At 32.5% G+C, this 7,667-nt stretch overlaps 1 non-coding gene across 1 annotated transcript; it reads right to left on the bottom strand.

Moving 5' to 3' along the window:
• Nucleotides 1–576: 576 nt before the first annotated feature.
• On the bottom strand, nucleotides 577–680 carry LOC143192133 (U6 spliceosomal RNA). The gene has a single exon (XR_013004750.1). It is a non-coding gene; the product is annotated as a U6 spliceosomal RNA (small nuclear RNA).
• Between the last annotated feature and the right edge of the window lie 6,987 nt (nucleotides 681–7,667).

Genomic DNA, 7,667 nt, shown 5'->3' with positions numbered 1-7,667 from the left:
CTTCGAATTACATCTTCATCCACCGTATTCTCTAGATCTGGCACCCAGTGACTATTTCCTGTTCTGAAAAAGCTCTGAAAAAAATGCTCACTGGGAAGAATTATTCCTGGAATGAAGAGGTGATCGCCGAAACTGAGGCCTATTTTGAAGCAAAGGATAAATCCTACAACAAAAATGGTTTCGAAAAGTTGAAGGGTCGCTATAATCAGTGTATCACCCTTGAAGGGAATTATGTTGAATAGAGGAACTAATTTGGTGGAAAAAATATATTTTACTATGGTAGGTCGGGGACTCTTCAGTTGACCTGTTACAGTTTAGATCGACTAATATTGGCAATATGAGGCACTGATAAAGCTCTCTTTTCAGCTCCTTTAATTTATAGTTCTCCATCCTGTCCAACCGAAACTGATCCAGATGAATATAGAGCAGAGCCGCAAAGGACTTTAAACATCTATTCCAAAAATGGCAATTTTTCAATAAGGATCCATCTCTCTTCTCCGCCAGATAATTGCCCTCGATTCCAGTATCAGCGTGTAGCCACCCACATAAATGTAACGGTTTTATGGGTGGTGGGGTTAAAACTTAATATATTATTTATTATATGACATCCATGCGCTGAAGCCATGCTAATTTTCTCTGTATCCTTACATTTTCAGTATGTGTACCGCCAAAGAGAGTAGGGATGCAGAAAAAATATCGATATATATCGAATATAATATAGATATCACTACATAGTATAAAACAAAGTCGCCTTTTCTGTCCCTATATCCCTATGTGCGCTTAAATCTTTAAAACTACGCAACGGATTTTGATGCGGTTTTTTTCAATAGATAGAGTGATTCAAGAGGAAGGTTTATATTTATAATACATGCATAATATACTAAGGCAACATTGCTAATTTTAGAGGTTTCTAACGTGATGTTGTAAATTAACCTATTTTTTTAGGCTTATTTAGCAATTAGCAAAAACGCTGCCTAACCCTACGAGTTAGATCAAATTAATGTACTACAGTATTGTACACCATAAAAAAGGTCTACAAAAAAGTCTGCGATGGTATATGTTTATCTTTTAGGGATAACCCACATTAACCATTTTTATTGTTTACTTTTTACGTGAGAAAATGGCTTATTTACGAAGCTATTTTAAGCAATACGGCATTAATCCTTATCGAATTAAGTACCTTAAATACAGTGTGCAATTAATATAGATCAATATGGTTCCTTACAGCATGTAAATTAAACAAATATTTTCGGAGATATTACAAATTTAAAATTTTCGATTAAAAATGTGTAATGTAATAAAAATTGTATGAATTTAGATATTCCAAAGATAGCAGGAAATCTTCATAGTAAGTATAGGGGAAGAGGAATTGTTTTACTCCAAATTTAATGCGTGCAGGCCAAGGGCAGTAATGAATGAACCAAAAATACTGGATCGATTTTAATCATGTTTTCATTGAGTGACATAGGCATATATATTTTATGCCCGTGCAAAGTCGGAGCGGGCCGCTATGTTTTTATATACAACGTTCATATTTTTTCTGTAGTGTATTTAATTTAGTATCAGCATTACACCCGTGCGAAGCCGGGGCGGGTTGCCAGTTGAAAATAAACTAAATATTATTTCTAATAAACCTTTTAAATTGGTACTTAATTTTAAATATATCGAAAACAACATATCGATATTTTTTAAAGTATGGACATATCGAAATATCGATATTTTCTACGGTGGGCAACGTCCCTAAAAGATAGTACAATATGTAGAATTGAATTAATAATTTCCGTGTTTTAAGCCATTTCAATCATATTCTGAGAAAAAAAAGCTGAAATATAAAAACAAATAAACTCTTTTCTGCGTTACTTACTATTGGAGATACTCGCGAAAGGCTGTACTAATAAGTGGCCCCAGATATGGAGAATTAAAGTTAACGAGATTAATCAGTGCATGAATAATGAATTCACCTAAAACCAGACTGTTCATATACCAGCTAATATGAATAATAGTATAAAACTCTATAGTAACAATAACAATATACCTTGTTATGAATCTTGGTACAAAACTTCGGTGGAAGGAGCACATCAAAAAGGAAAGAAACTCAGAAATTTTCCGTACATAAGAAATTGCTGCTGAACAAACAATGTGAACAACAACAATGTTCTGTGAGAAAAAACCTGAAAAGTATTTTGGACGCATACGTACTATAATTACTTATACAAAGTCCTTCGGATTACAACTGTCATGGAGGAAATTGAAAGATTCGCTAGTAGACAGAATAGTGCTACTAAATATATTAGAGATTCGGTAAAGACCAATTAGTTTAGATACCTACCTAGTTTTAAGTCAATGTAGATATAAATTATAATTATAAACTAGTCAACAATGACTAGAAATAAGGTGTTAATAAATAAAAAAGGTTAAAGAAACGATTAAATATACATGTTTAGTAATTTCGATTTAACTATCTATTCGTTTTAATAAAATCTTGCCGCTATATCTCGCAAGTCCTCGACATAATGGACCAATGAAAATAAATAAGCCATATATTCGCCAAAGCGTCTCGTAAGTAATAATAATAACTAGATTATCGAGCTAGTAAAACAGCTAAAGGCTCGTATTTAAATATTATATGGGCAAGAGCGGGGCCGGCATGCAAATAGAAGGTTCACGATGGGCCCTTCGTCTGAGATTAATGCAGCGAAGACGTCTGAACGGAAATATTAAAAGCGCCGCGGATAATATTCGGATTTAATCATTTTAACGATGATTTAAAGTATAATATCCAGTTTTAGCACATATTTTTATTAAGCGCCAAATTTACAGCGTTTTCTAATGGCATTAGGTTGGATTTGAAAAATGAGATCCGCAAACCGAATATGTAATTTTATGGCACTTTATCTACAAAATGCAGTGGATACCACACCGACGGAACTACACTATTTTCTACTTTATACCAATTTGGACTTAAATATCGCTCGCCATAAAAATATATGCACTTAAAATCTTCACCTCATTGTAAAAATAATGTTACCTCTGGCACCTTATCACACATTTATGTAACAGAAAGTTTAAAATATACTTAATATACTAGTTAAATTAACTAGATATATAGTCAATTCAAAACAGGAGTGAATCCACGTGATTTGCCAAAACTTCCCAATGTTGCCATGGTTTCTTCAAAACTTATTTTATGAACTTTAAACCATTTCTTAATTGCAGCCTTTGTTGATGCACTTGTTGACATCATCTCCACCAATGTACTATGATATGGTGTATTCTCCATAAAAATAGCTGATGGTTCGTCCAAGTTCTTTAAAATCTGATTTTAAAACCACTGCAAAAACAAGCTATGGTTCATTTCTCCATAGTATTCACCCTTGGAGCTAGAGGGAATCACTAATTTTGCATTAGGAATTAAACCATTCTTGTTTCCAGTATGAAGAACTATATGTGTGCAATGAATTATTAATAAATGGTATGACAAACAGAACCTAATCCATAGTTATGCGAATGTTTATCTTCTTCCAACAACTTTTGTTGTCTTTACACTATATTTATTAATATCTTACTATTAGTGACCAAATGTGCCCTTCTGAAATATCCATCTCTCATCTAAATATACAAATTGATATAATAATTCTTCCTTGATTGTGTTATATGTTTTTAAAAATTACATTATTTTTAAGTCAATGTCTGGAAGTTCCATTCAACTCCCTCGTGTATTATGTTATGTATAACACTTAAATCCTAAATTACACAACAGTGTATGTAGAATGTTATACATCCCTGAAATAGTTGTATATCTTTTGGCTTTTTATGGATATTTTCTAGGCTAACAATTTTCCCTGAGATAGTTTTGTTAAATTGTGTGTTTCATTTTTTTTTGGGATAATTTAGTGACCGTGTCAGCTGTAACGCGCAAAAAATTATTTTCAATAGAAACCGAGGAGATTTGAAATTTATTAAAACAAAGCGTTAAAACAACATTTGCCGCTTTATAACCGTAATTATAATATTTTAAAGAATTTTGCAAACGTTTGACAAACGGACAACTTTTGCAGGCTGATTCGGTTACATGTTCGAACTTCTCAAACAGCATTCTATCTCTTTTTTATAGAAGGAAAATGTTGTATGTGTGTGTTGAAAATGTGTAAAATATCAAAATCATTCTTTATTGTTGTTTTTATTTATTTTTATTATCATTCCTATTTAAGTTTTAGCACGTTTCAACCCAAAACTGTTTAAATCCTTTCCCATATTATAAGTGGCGCTGTCGGTAGGATTCCGGGGAAATCATAGAGCAGTTCTCTTTTGAATTCATTCTATTAACTGGAATCAAACTAGTTATCAAGAAAAGGGATAGGCTGACATTGGATTGGGAATCGTAACGCAGTTACTCGAATTATGCCTTTGTGTAGCTTAGTGGAGTTTGGGCAAAAGTATCGCAAGTGAAGCTGTAATATATTTTTTTTAATGTTGTTCCGTAAACTGCCATATTTTGTTAGTTCCAATTTTTGTGGTATATTTTTTTTCAGAATCTCCAAAAAATCCAGTTTCTGAACAAATCTGTTTCAATTTCGACTTGGTTTGCCTACATAGCTCGAAACAACATATTCAAAAAATAATCCGGCTTATCTTAATGTTAATACGTTGGAGCAGGTCCGAGCGGTTTTTGATATAAAGCTCAAGTCAGATTAGACCTATTTATGTTTTCCTTTGGGTAGAAACCATATCACCAGTCAAGTCCAGTCCGCCGTTCATATTCAACACTCGTAGCCTGGCCGATCTTTGACCTACATAGTACAAAATGTACAAATCGTATTAAAACCTTGAATAAATTACGTTTTGAGTATATGGGCGTCATATATGTTATTGTGTGGGCTGCTGGTATAAGGTCTTATCCATTTAATAATGTTCTATTCTTTAAACAAAGCTAAACAGTGTTCAGAAAATATATAAAAACGGAAATATTGAACTATAAGTTAGTTTTGAAGCATTTTTTTTAAATTTGTTATTAGATTCTGAAAAATTGGTACAAAATATTTTATTCAAGGTATTGTCCATCGATAGCCGCTACTTTTTCGATCTTCCAGGCAATTAACGGATTCCATTTCGAAAGAACGATGTTTGCTTTTAGGTTAACCACGATTACAATCCTGGTAATAATTTTCGGCTGCCCAGGACGTCTCGAGAATTTGTTAATATCACAACTTTGAAATGGTCAAAACTAGTATTCACATCACTTCATACAGCATAAGAAGACCTTCAGCCGCCTTCAGAGACACAACAACATCATCTGCTGTAAATCCCCTAAAATTAATTTATAATCCAAATTCCTTCAAATAGAATTCTAGCACATACATTTAATTCAATTTTTGTGTAAAAATATTTAATTTTTCTCTTTTTTGGAATAAAGAAACAATGATTAAAAGTAAGAAAAGCTCTAGGCTTCGGGGTCCGCTGCCTAGCCTAGGTGATTTGATAAATATTCTAACCAAACTATAACAAAAACGAAAAGTCGTTCCCCCGCCGAAGCAGAGCGCTCAAATCAGTACACCATAGAAATAGTTGCCTGCACTGAACGACTTCCGGTCTTCTGTCACATCAATTCAGCAATAACATTATACCCCAATATCTAATTATTATAGATAAAAAAATATGTGAAAAGTTTATACGTGCTTTTGAAATTTGAGGTTTTCCGTCGATTTCCCCAGATTCCGTCATCAGATGGAACATCACCACCTAGTTTGGACAATCGAACTACCCCGAATGTTCACTCTCTTGAATAATAAAATAATTTTGAAATCGGTCCATAATTGACGGAGAAATCAGAGAAAATACATTAAAAAAAAATAAAGTCGAACATAGAACCTCCTCCTTTTTTGAAGTCGGTTAATAATAAAGAGGAAACAGAGAGAGACAGAGAGAGAGGGAGACGCAATGGTGTTTGTTCAGTGGTACTCGGAACCATATGGTATCAATTATTTAGCTTGCCAAGCTTTGAATACAGAGTAGGTCTATTTGTGGTGGCATAAATAGTAACAATCTCTGAAATCTCTAAACATACAACTCTATATAAGCAGAAATTCTTCACGTTGTTTTCAAGCTCATGGCTAGAAAGTTACTAGTTACTAGCGTTGGGAACTATCGACTGAAATCAGTCGAAATAGTCGATAGTCGCAAAACAGTCGGTAGTCAAACAACTAGCGACTGAAAATAGTAATTAATATTTTCCGTCAAATGCACGGTTCGACAGTTTCTATCAATTCGTTATGTCATAGGAAGATGTACGAATCCTTTCCTGTATCAATTGTGATAGAGGAAAGGACGGAGATAATTGCACTTAATTTTAAATGTCCTAATATTTTCAAATGGTAGTACAAGCGAGACGGAGATGTACTATTAATATGAAATTAAAAATTTCGTTTTATAGGAAGTAGAATTACTTTTATATTTGAATGTTCTGCGGATCTGTAAAAAGGATTGGAATTTTTCTATCTAAATAATTTCTTTCTAAATGGAATAATAATCTACAAATCTTTTATGGTAGTTTAATACGTTAATTACTAATTTTAAGTAATATGCTATAATAAATATAGACAACACAATAGAACTTTTTTACTAGAGCTTTTTTAAATAAAATAAATGCTTTATTTATTATTGAACGGAAATATTTTTTAACAAAAATGGGAACAGTAATCGAAATATTACCATAAAAACAGTCTAAATTATTTTACTATTTATCATTCACAATTTTAATCTTTTTACTCTATTATATTAACAGTCAATATATTGTTATTTACAAGCAAAATACCAAAAAAATAAAAATAAAACTACGTATATTACATATGAATCTATATATGTAAGCATAAATTGGGTACATTTTTGTCAAGGTCGCGGCTAGGACGACAGAGCCACAACGTTAAAAATCAGTCGAATTGAACTAGTAGAACCAAAAATAGTAACTAAAAGTACACGATTGAAACAGTCGATAGTAACAAGTAGTCAAAAACTACACAGTCGATAGTCGATTTCAGTCGATATTTGCCAATACTAATTTTTACTATAATGTGCCCATTATTAATGTAGCATCACTGCGCACCTGACTCTGAGACTCACGTGAATTGAGTCAAATTATCTAACATCTAGAAAGAGTAATCTAGAAACAACCTTACGTCGATCTAATGATTAGTTGAGTCTAGTAATAATTAGTTAGTTGAAATTTTAAAATGGTCAAAAAGACTAATCATTTTAAAAAAGTTCTCCTCCACCTCATATTTTACAAAGATAATTAGTAGGAATTTTCTCCAAAACTAGTATTTTAATTACTTCGAAGCAGATTTTTATGAAAATGGCCAATTAAGCCTTTTGAATTATTCCTATTAAAGTAGTTCAAGTAGCAATTTCAAAGAAAATAAGGCAAAAGTTGTTAAGGTCATAACCATAGGCAGACTAAACCTCTGTTAGTTTCGGACACTAACTGGAGGAATGGTGTTAACGGTGAACATAACAACAAATTTTATCTAAAGCCATAAAGACAACTTTCTCTTGAATTTAGTTCAGTGTGGTAAAAAAGCATCACCCCTTATAACTAAATGGAGACAGAGCCCTACAAAATTGCCCCCATTCGAAAAAAGATATAAACTAAAACTATTGTAAACCAGAGCTGC

The sequence above is a fragment of the Rhynchophorus ferrugineus genome, unplaced genomic scaffold (genome assembly GCF_030347505.1).
Source record: "Rhynchophorus ferrugineus isolate W39M unplaced genomic scaffold, kcgeb_rfMv2 rfM2, whole genome shotgun sequence".
Taxonomy (NCBI): domain Eukaryota; kingdom Metazoa; phylum Arthropoda; class Insecta; order Coleoptera; family Curculionidae; genus Rhynchophorus; species Rhynchophorus ferrugineus.
Note: the sequence above shows the minus strand (reverse complement) of the source record. Positions and strands in the feature narration are given on the sequence as shown.